A 12,232-nucleotide genomic window follows, 5' to 3' on the forward strand; every position below is an offset into this window, starting at 1 on the left:
CTCTCCCAAACGGCACAACAGCGATTACTGCGAACTGAACTAAACTGAACTGAACTCTGCGTCACTTGAGACTAATCATTTTACCCCTAGACTGCGATAGAGCTTGATTGATCCTATTATCCTAGCTCTGTGTACATGTGTGTTTTATCATTGCTAACGTGTTGCATTTATATCCTTACTATTAGAGTACTGTGTTACTTATTTCTTTAATAAAACTTTCTTAGTTCCAGTAATCCAGACTCCAACTAAGTGGTCCATTTCTGCTGGTTTGGCAACCCAGTTACGGGGTACGTAACAATGGAAAAAGCACTTTCAAGAACTGCTTAACCCTGTTAGCACTGCTGAAAAATTACGTGAACAAAGGCAACCCTTGCACTTTTCATCAAATCTATGAAGGCTTTCACAGATTTGACAAAGGCATTTGATACAGCAGACTGCCAACCTATCTGGCATATACTATCAAGACATGGCTGTCCTGACAAGTACTTAGGAATACTGAGGCTAGTGCATGATGGCATGTCAGCCACAGTACTCAGTAATAGTGGTGTTGAATCAGAACCCTTCATTGTTGACAGAAGTCAAATAGGGCTGTATCATTGTGTCCATCATACTTGCCATCTTTATTGCTGCCATCCTTGACCTTACTGAAACAAGGAAAGTTGGATGGAGAGAGAGAGAGAACAGAAAACAGAAAACAAAAATATGGGTACACATTGAGCAAGCACATAGCACAACCAAAGGACCTTACAAAAGATGTCGAGGACAAGCTGGAAGGACAGACTCACTAACACCAGGGTACTGGAGAAGGATGACATGAACAGCATCTCTACCATAATAAAGCAACACCAACTTCACTGAATAGGTCATGTCATTCAAATGCCTAAATCACATCTCCACAGACAGATCCATTACTCCCAGTTGAAGGACGATCAATGAGCCCCTGGTGGGCAAGAGTAACACTTCAAAGATATCATCAAAATCAGCCTGAAGAAATTTAACATCAGTGTAAAAACTGGGAAGACATTGTACTCTCAGTAGATTCACCTGGAGGAAATTTGTTCAAGAGGGAGCTGCGCTACATAAATGCAACCTCCGCTGTGCCACAGAGAACACGTGGCAGCAGCAAAAGGAGAGAATGAATGACTAAAAGATCCAACCACTAAACCCAGCCACGAACTACTCAACGTCCTCATTGCATCAGAATATGTGGATCTCAGATCGGCCTCTACAGACACCTGAGAACCCACTAATAGCCAACCCCTTAGGAGAACATCTGACTTGATCCGAGTGATTGCAGTACACTACACAATAAAGTAGAACTGGCTTAAAATATATACAGGAGTCAACATTTTAAGAGTATTCCTAACCTATCATCACAGCTTATACCAATAGCAGAACCATCTTTTTCTAACAAAAACACACTATTTTCTTCATAATATTAGTTTTTCCTTCTAAGAAGCACATTAGCCTATTAGCATGTACATCTAGCTCACTAATTCTGAATTTCTTGGCTGGCCTGGACCAAAGCTATAGTGGTTTTGTCGCACTGAAGTTTACAGCCAAAGCCCCAAACTAGAAATATGATTTGCTATTCTAAACAAATCAACATGACATCAAAAATTCCACTTGGAACTTTGATCCAAATTTGACATTTAATTATTAATAATGTAATTATTTTAATTTATTTAATTGGAGAAGTTCAGAATTTGTCAGAAATATGTTTTTGCTTAATTAGTCACCATTAAACATCTTAATTTAAAAAAAACTGCAATTTGAATGTTCCAAAGAGTAAAAGTATAAAGAGCTTAGCTGAAATTCACAATGGATCGTTTCTTTGAAGGCAATAAAATATAAAAATGTATGTTTAGTAACTTGTTGCTATTGGAAATAAGGAACTTATTTGACTTGAACAACAAACCACTTGCAATTCAATACTGTTCAATCTTAAATGTCACCCTGAAAATATTTATTGTACTGGATTTAATATTTCTAACTTCAAATATTTCTGAATGCTAACTCCAAAACACCAACAGTTCAGATCCAATGCCGTATGCCATTATCTACCCAAATTATCACTACCTAATCATCAATCCACATTATAGAAAAAAACAGAAAAAGACTGATATATGGCCAGTCAGACGATGCTAAGAATAGTGCTGACCAATTCAGCTAATAATGCACTTCTCATCTAAGCCCAAACCACAACTACTTTCAACTGCCTATGGGAATGGTTAACTTTCCAGTTAAGTATATGGTGACTAAAAAATGTTAAATCTTTTCCATGGATGAAAAACAGATGTTTTTAGCATTACTTATTTTTAAGTGGATACTTATTAACATCCAAAGTTTTAAAAAGCTACTGTAATTCAAAACTGCCGCTCAGAGGCATTTATTATGAACCATCTCTCTGACAGTGAAAGATCTTTTTGAAAAGTTTTAACACCTTTCTTTCAACATTTAGAGATATATTTAGGATATATATAAAATCAATTGAATGAGTTCTTTGAAGACATAAAATATAAAGCATCAATCTTTGTGATTGAAACAGAAATCTTACATTTCGTGTTTCAATAGTGCAGCCAGAAAAATGCCTTAAGATCAAGACAAACAAATCAACTGTCACCAGTTATGCCCAAATTACAAAAATGTATTTTGGTGACCTTTTACATTTCACAGAGCAGTAACATAGCCATTACAGACAATCACATATTAGAGGAAAATTTATCTTACACTGATAAATTGTACAACATGTTAAACATCTGCACTGCATATTTAATAGGCTATAGGCCTGTCTTTGTCCCCAACTCAAAACATTTTTTCTTTTCAATATGAACTCCATGCCATTCAAATCATCTATCATTATTTTCTGTCAATACAATCAAATGCAAGAACATTAAGCTGAAAGGCTCACCAGACCAAACACTTCATTTTGTCTTAAACAGAAGATCACCACTCTGATTTGTATCACCTCAACAGTTGCTATACATGGCCTGCACATGTCTCTTAATTCTCATTCTTCAACCAGAAAAGTTCCACTTTTGAAAACCTTCTCCCACTTCAAACTAATTGGTGCACTAAGAGAAGGAAAATTACTGCGTTTAAGCAACTTTTTGTATTGAAAAAATGTCATTTTGTCCCATTTAAACTGGAAGTTGCAAAACTGTGCCCTTGACATACAGGCCCAAAATTTACTGGAAGTACATCACTGGTTAGTGTTGTCTTTAACACAGCATTGTGTCAATTTTTGTATCTGAAAGGCCAACTTATGGCACCAAAGCTTCAAAGTTCAATCTTGACCTATGTACAGACGGATCTTAGGCAATGAAATCCATGCACACGAGTAAGCCAATGAAACAGCGAAGTAAAAATACCCTCTGACAGAATTCAGAATTCTAAAACTTTTAAAGCATTCAAATCTCTTGAAAAATTAAGATACTTAAAATTAAAAAGATTAAATTCCCAGAATATCATTAAGAAAAATACTGAAGCATACACAACTAAAACTGTAACTTGTGTAATCCATGTAAGGTCCAAATTTAGAACAGGACTGGAAAATTATCAGTACAGCACAACCAGTAAGTCTTGGACATCTGCATTCATGCAGGGTTCCCTAGTCTTGGCACCCAAAATAAATCTACTTTTTCTAGAGCTAGAGAAGTTCTTGGCAATAATTGTGACAGGGTACTCCACGGGAAATTCACCTAAATCTCATTACAGTAAATACAGTTTAATACTTGATGTTCTTATAAGTTCACTGATTTATGGCAGGATAAGGCACTGTGAGAGAAAGTAAGTTTATTTTATTCGTTCAGTCTTCCATAACTCTACACTAACTACAATAACTTAGTGCTTTTAATTCCACTCTCCAGTGCTTCTACATCCTTGAAATGAGCACTGATAATTTTAATTTATCAATGTTTAAATGCATTTAATTGTTTATGTGTTTATGTATTATGTCAATTTGGTTGTCAACATTTTCAATTTAGTTAAAAACAATTTAGACATTCACAAACATTTGATTTCAGTAACAGTTTTGACTGATCAGCAAGTGAGGGCAGAAAAGTACATAACAATATTCAGTTTATTTCCTAAAGGAAAGAATGTTTCTGAAAGGAAGTCACATCAAATTTCATAAGTTTTCAAAGCTTAAGTGACATGTTACTGTTTACGTGGTGCTTAAAGGATGTACGGCTTCCAAGATTCACATTTTCAAAGGGATTTTTGCATATAATTAAAGCTTATAAGAATGATAAGCATCTGCAATAGCACAATGCCCTTATTCAAAGAAGTTCAGCTTTCAAGAGAATGGTTCATGGAATGAGAACTTTGAAACAAAGGAGGCCACAAAAATATTTAGTTCTCTATCCAAGAAGATGAATATTTTTTTTTTTCCAAACCACTGTTTAAAGGAAGTCACTTGTTTAGATCTTCTCTTGCTCACTCTTGGAAGGCACAATTTGAAACACTGATCTCTGGTATTAATTCAAATACTCATTCTTCATATGCCATCATGTCATGAAAATGGGAGAAAACAAAGAAAATGAACCCATGTTAACTCAACTATACTGGACCACAGAGAGACCACTCAATTTTTACAGTGAGCACTGGCAGGAAGTACAGTATTCCACCAAATTCAGTTATCTGACCTTAATCCTGTTACTTTGTATGGTGAAGTTCTGTACCATAACTACCAACTGAGTTATCAGAGGAGCAAGACAATAATTTGGTAAATATTTGCTTGGATATATGCTCCACTGAAATCTCCTCCACTTTTTCTTACCTAAAATTATCAATACAGTCCTTTATTTCTTTCTTCCTCATATACTGGTCCATTCTTCCCTTAAATACATCCACACAATTTGCTGCAAGCACACTGTGGTATCCAGATCCACCATCTGACCAGCTTAGCTGAAAAAAAAGCTACTGGATTTCTTGGTGATCATTTTATTCTGGTGGCTTTGAATTATGCTCATCCACACAAGTGGGATTATTTTCTCCACATAAACTCTGCAAAACCCTGACATAAGTCTAAAAGCTCCTATAAGAGGCCTCTATTGGTCAGGACAAAGAAAATCTCTTCCTGATAAACTCTCGTATTTCTAGTATCATTCCTACAATCATCTCTGTACCCATTCAATCCCCAAATATTCTTTTCATAGTCTGGCAACCAGAATTATTCAAGATTCCAAATGCAGACTAATCAAAGTTTGATGCAGGTTAAAACTGGAATGGTTTTATTGTTGTCTCATATACCAATGTACAGTGAAATGCTTGTCTTGCATACTGGTCAGATAGATCAATTTGTTAAACAGTGCACAACAACAATGCAAAATAAAGTGCACCGGCTACAGAGAAAGTGCAGAGCAGGAAGGCAATACGGTGTAAGATAATAACAAAGTAGATTGTGAGGTTAAAGTACTAAGGACCTATTCAATAGTCTAGTAACAGTGAGGTAGAAGTTGTCTTTGAGCCTGGTGTAATGTGTTTACCAGCTTTTATATCTACTGCTAGATGGGAGAGTGGAGAAGAGACAATGTCCTGGAAAGGTTTGTGTCTTGGATTAAGCTGGCTGTTTTATTGAGACAGTGAGAAGTGTAGACAGAGTCCACAGAGAGGAGGCTGGAGATAGTGATGTGCTGAGTTGTATCCACAGTTCTCTGCAACCTCTTGTGGTCACTAGGGTCATGGGCAGATCAGGTGCCCATACCAAGCTGTAACGCATCCGGATGGGGTGCTTTCTACGTTACATCAATAAAAATTGGTAAGGGTTGACAGGGACATGCCAAATTTCTTTAGCCTCATGAGGAAGCAGTGGCATTGGTGAGCATTTCTGGCCATGGCTATTGGTAATGTTTACTCCTGGAAACTTGATACTCTCAACCCCCTTAACCTCAGCACTATTGATGAACATAGCAGCATGTGCACCACCCCCTTCATGAAGTAAATAACCAGCTCTTTTTGATTGCTAGCATCTTTGTTGTGTTCAGTTTTTCAATCATTCTATTGCATTTCTTTTTACATACTGTGAATGCCTGCAAGAAAATGAATTTCAGGGTAGTATATGGTTACACATGCACTTTGATAATAAATTTACTTTGAACTTTTGAGGGAAAGGTTGTTGTCATAACACCATGTTACTAAACTCTCTATCTACTCATGTATTCTAACACATCATTATTTGAGGTACAGCCCGCTGTAGTGGTATCATCTACAAACATGTAAATGAAGTTAAAGGAGAATCTGGCCACGCAGTCATGAGAGTACAGGTAATAAGGTAATGGACTGAGGACAAAACCTTGTGGAGCAACAGCATTTAGAATAAGTGTGTCAGAAATGCTGCTGCCTATCCTTACTGACTGTGGTCTGTTTATCATAAAATCAAGGATCCAGTTGCAGAGGGAGATGCTGACTCCAAGGTCTCAGTCTGGTGATGAGATTGCTTGGAATTATACTATTGAAGGTGGAACTGTAGTCAATGAACAATAGTCTAACATAGGTGTATTTGGTGGTAGGCAAATTGCAGTAGGGCAAACTTGCCCGAGAAGTTGGAGTTAATATACGCCATGCCCAGCCTCTTGAAGCACTTCATGATGGTGGATGGCAGAGCAGTTGTCATTAAGGTGGAGCTTAACTTCCTTTCTTTTCAATTCTATACATCCAGAAATAAACCACACGGCTTGGTTTCCTGTGTCTTAATGAATTTACCTACCTGTGCCATAAGATTTAGTGATGGTATTATTTGTACTCCAATATTCCTTGTTTCATCTACAACCCCTACTTACACACCTTTCAAGTGAAATGACTTCACTATACCTCCTATGAAAATGCTCTCTCTCACATTTACCTGTATGGAAGCTGATTTGTTAATTATTCATTCATTGACATCCTCCTACAATTCATAGCAGTCCTCCAAGGTAATAACTATCAACAGCACTCTTCATATTTCCCCAACATAATTAGCTATCGTTCACAAATTTATGTTTCTGATTCCAGTATCTGAATTATTAATGTAATCTGTGAACAGTAACAACCCCAACATTGATTCTTGTGGAACACTACTATCAGATTTTGCCACAGGGAAAGCTATCTCATTTCCCCATTTTCCATCTTGCAGCTGGCAAGCAATCCAGTATCGTTCTCATTCCCAACCTCCACATTCTCCCACCTTATTCGTTAGTCTTTTATAGGATAGTTTATTAAAGGCTATTTTGAATGTCTTTTATTATCTGCTTTTGGAATCTGGAATCATCAAAATTTATCTGAGTGGCATAAAAAGTCAATGAAAAGCAACACAATAAAGGTGTATGTTTGCCACAATTACACATAGGAGAATTTTAGCAGCTGGTGGTCAGGCTCTAAATCAAAGTATCATTTTATACGTTAGGAAAATGGAACTGAGGTTAGAGCCAATGTCATGATCTTTTCTCTGATCACATGACTGCTCAAACCATAAAATAGAATTATCCGTTTGTCAAGCCACACCATGAAAGCATGGAGGAGCTATCATGAACTCCCAAAGCCCCTGATGATCTTATGATTTCAGTCTCTGAAGCTGACATGTGAGCAGCCTTTAGGACGGTGAACCTACAGAAAGCAATGGCCCAGACGGGTACTTGGCCAAGTATTAAAAACCTGTGCCAATCAATAGGCTGGAGTGTTCACTGATATCTTTAAACACATGCTTTGGCAGTCTGAGGTACCCACCTGCTTCAAGCAGCATCAATTATACTTGTTCCCAAGAAAAACATGGCAACCTGTCTCAATGATGATTGTCCTGTTGTACTTACATCCGCAGTGATAATGTGTTTTAAGAGGTTGGTGATGAAACATATCAACTCCTGCCTGAGAAGCGACTTGGATCTGCTCCAATTTCCCTACCAGTGCAGCAGATACTATTTCAATGGCTCTTCACTCAAACCTGGAACATCTGGATCGCAAAGATGCATACATCAGGATGCAACACACATAAAAGTTGCTGGTGAACGCAGCAGGCCAGGCAGCACCTCTGGGAAGAGGTACAGTCGACGTTTCAGGCCAAGACCCTTCGTCAGGATGCTCTTTATTGACTACACTCAATACTACCATTCCCTTAAAACTAATCAATAAGCTTCAAGACTTTGGCCTCAATACAACGCTGTGCAATTGGATCCTCACTTGCAGACCCCAGTCAGTTCAGACTGGCAACAACATGTCCTCTATGATCTCCATCGGCACAGATGCACCACAAGGCTGTGTACTTAGCCCCCTGCTCTACTTGTTTTATACATACGACTGTGTGGCTAAGCACAGCTCCAATGCCATATTTAAGTCTGCTGACATCATCACTGTCGTAGGCCGAATCAAAAGTGGTGATGAATCAGCATACAGGAGAGAACAACTTCTTACTCAATGTCAGCAAGTCCAAGGAGCTGATTATTGACTTCAAGAGAAGGAAACCAGAGGTCCATGAGCCAGTCCTCATTGGGGAAATTAGAGGTGGAGAGTCTCAGCAACTTTAAATTCCTCAGTGTTATCTTTCTGGAAGACCTGTCCTGGGCCCAGCACCCAAGTGCAATTCTGATCTTGCCATCGATATCAATATCTAGCAAGTCAACGTAAAAGATATACAAATTATGCATTTTACAGTCATTCTATTTTTAACTATAGATGATCAGTTTCTCAGGACTTTGAGAAGCTATGCAGACTAGCTTAATGCATGATAAGGACTACCCATCCACCAGAAGTGCTTCTTCCAGCCATAACAAGGCCTGCCTTGTCCACCACAATCAATCTGCATTTGTCACTTTCCCAATTTATCACAACTCTCACTTGTCTCACGTCCAACACAAACATCTTTACCAAACTGACCACAGCTGTCAATCATAGGGATCATCGACATATGAGAGAGGAACTTCTTCAGAAGGTTCTAAGTGCTTGAAATTCTTTGTCCCACAAGGCTGCATATCCAAGAATAGTCAAAGTGGAGATCAGTAGACGTCTAGGCCCTAGAAATGGGGCAAAGCTGTAAAATGTAAAAGCTCATACATCAAAGTTGCTGGTAAACGCAGCAGGCCAAGCAGCATCTGTAGGAAGAGGTGCGGTCGACATTTCAGGCCGAGACCCTTCGTCAGGACTAACTGAAGGAAGAGTGAGTAAGGGACTTGAAAGTTGGAGGGGGAGGGGGAGATCCAAAATGATAGGAGAAGACAGGAGGGGGAGGGATAGAGCCGAGAGCTGGACAGGTGATAGGCAAAAGGGGATACGAGAGGATCATGGGACAGGAGGTCCGGGAAGAAAGATGGGGGGGGGGGGTGACCCAGAGGATGGGCAAGAGGTATATTCAGAGGGACAGAGGGAGAAAAAGGAGAGTGAGAGAAAGAATGTGTGCATAAAAATGAGTAACAGATGGGGTACGAGGGGGAGGTGGGGCCTTAGCGGAAGTTAGAGAAGTCGATGTTCATGCCATCAGGTTGGAGGCTACCCAGACGGAATATAAGGTGTTGTTCCTCCAACCTGAGTGTGGCTTCATCTTTACAGTAGAGGAGGCCGTGGATAGACATGTCAGAATGGGAATGGGATGTGGAATTAAAATGTGTGGCCACTGGGAGATCCTGCTTTCTCTGGCGGACAGAGCGTAGATGTTCAGCAAAGCGGTCTCCCAGTCTGCGTCGGGTCTCACCAATATATAAAAGGCCACATCGGGAGCATCTACGCTCTGTCCGCCAGTGAAAGAAGGGTCTCCCAGTGGCCACACATTTTAATTCCACATCCCATTCCCATTCTGACATGTCTATCCACGGCCTCCTCTACTGTAAAGATGAAGCCACACTCAGGTTGGAGGAACAACACCTTATATTCCGTCTGGGTAGCCTCCAACCTGATGGCATGAACATTGACTTCTCTAACTTCCGCTAAGACCCCACCTCCCCGTCGTACCCCATCTGTTACTCATTTTTATGCACACATTCTTTCTCTCACTCTCCTTTTTCTCCCTCTGTCCCTCTGAATACACCTCTTGCCCATCCTCTGGGTCACCACCCCCCTCCTTGTCTTTCTTCCCGGACCTCCTGTCCCATGATCCTCTCATATCCCCTTTTGCCTATCACCTGTCCAGCTCTCGGCTCTATCCCTCCCCCTCCTGTCTTCTCCTATCATTTTGGATCTCCCCCTCCCCCTCCAACTTTCAAATCCCTTACTCACTCTTCCTTCAGTTAGTCCTGACGAAGGGTCTCGGCCTGAAATGTCGACTGCACCTCTTCCTACAGATGCTGCTTGGCCTGCTGCGTTCACCAGCAACTTTGATGTATGTTGCTTGAATTTCCAGCATCTGTAGAATTCCTGTTGTTTGAAATGTAAAAGCTCAACCATGTTCTAAGCAATGAGAGATCAGGCTCGATTCTACATATGGCCATGCTTGAAACTATTTATTATATAAACGTATAACAATAATAGCACAGAAACAGGCCATCTCGGCCCTTCTAGTCCGTGCCAAATTATTACTCTCACTATTTAATTATGCTTCGGCCAGTGCAGTAGTCCTTATTTAAGTAAGTACTGAAATCAATTCTAGACAGTTAGTTATTTCATCAATATCAGTTTTAAAACCCTAATATATCTTAAACATGTACTGTAATTCAAATTTCTAATTTGCAATACTATATAAAAGACTTACAATGGCAAAAAAAAATTGCAATTAAGGAACTGGCCTTTCAGTCTGAGGAATGCTTCAAAGTGTCATTCAACGCATACAGTCATGCTGAATAAAATAAATTTGCTGTAGCATCACATCACCATCTACTGGCAATTTTAAGAGGAACAAACTCCTACTCCTCAGAATGAATACATTACTGTGCAACTGGATGTTGGACTTCCTAACCAACAGATCACAGATCGTCAGGATGGACAACCAGTGCCCCCCAGGGCTGCATAATGAACCCACTGCTGTGCACTCTGCTCACATGCGACTGCATGGCCAAACACCCGAGCAATCATACTGTCAGGTTGGCCACGGACACAACAATCATCGATGAGATGGCCTACAGAGAGGAATTGGAAGGGCTGGAGGCCTAGTGCCAGGCAAGTAACCTCTTCCTAATGTTAACAAGACAAAGCAGATGGTTATCGACCTCAGGAGAACTTGCACACTCACTCCCCTCTTTACATCAATGGCACGGCAGTGAAAACTACGAGTTGTTTCAAACTCCAGGGAGTGCACATCACACACAACCTCTCATTGTCCCAGAACATATTCTACACAACAGGAAAACTTACCAATGCTGTTTTTTTTCCCTGAGGATGCAGAGGAGATATGGACTATACACATTTATTCTCACATCCTTTTATAGATACACAGTGGAGAGCATCCAAACATGCTGCATTACTACATGGTATGGAAGTTGCACTGTGGTAGACAGGAAAGCTCTACAATGGGTAATCAAGACTGCCCAATGCATCATCGACAGCAGACTACCTACCATCAAGGAGATATATATATACAGAAAGGTGCTGCAAAAATGTCAGTAATATCATGAAGGATTGCACCCACCCTGCTCATAGACTGTTTGTTCCACTCCCATCAGGGAGGAGGCTACTTAGCATCCCATCAGGACCACCAGACTCAAAAACAGTTACTTTCTCCAGGCAGTAAAGCTGATCAACACCTCCACCCACTAACCCACCCTTCCATACTCCCACCACTACTACTTTTCCATTTCCTGTCAGTCTCCTTATGTATACACTCCTGTGTCTTTATGGACACACAATCAACATATGCACATAAGCTACCTTAAGTATTTATTTTTACTGTGTTTTTTTATTAATGTTGCTCTTATCTTATTGTGCTTCTTTTGGTGCTGCATCGGATCCAGAGTAACAATTATTTCATTTTCTTTTACACTTGTGTTCTGGAAATGAATGTTGAATCTTAATAATGACATAAAAATTATAATTTGAGAAATAGACACAGGAGTACACCATTCTGCTGTTTTATTTAATATCATAGCTGATCCTTTATCTTCGATGTGCTTCTCTGCACTGACTCAGTATTGTTTTATTCTCTTAATATCTATCACTTACTGAATTAATGTTCATCTATCTAGTGTATCTTGCCACGTTTCTCATTGGATTTGGCTCTACACATTTGAAGTGTCAGAATATTCTCTGATATTGCAGGAAGAGTGAATTATAAACAGTGTGACATATACAACAGGACATTTGGGATCTAGTTTAGCAGCAGAATAAAAGCATATCTACT

At 39.6% G+C, this 12,232-nt stretch overlaps 1 protein-coding gene across 1 annotated transcript in view; it reads right to left on the bottom strand.

Annotated features, from left to right (window-relative positions):
* Positions 1 to 12,232, bottom strand: part of scfd1 (sec1 family domain containing 1) — a 159,407-nt gene that overhangs the window by 119,145 nt on the left and 28,030 nt on the right. The window lies entirely within an intron of this gene.

The sequence above is a fragment of the Mobula hypostoma genome, chromosome 1, assembly GCF_963921235.1.
Source record: "Mobula hypostoma chromosome 1, sMobHyp1.1, whole genome shotgun sequence".
Taxonomy (NCBI): domain Eukaryota; kingdom Metazoa; phylum Chordata; class Chondrichthyes; order Myliobatiformes; family Myliobatidae; genus Mobula; species Mobula hypostoma.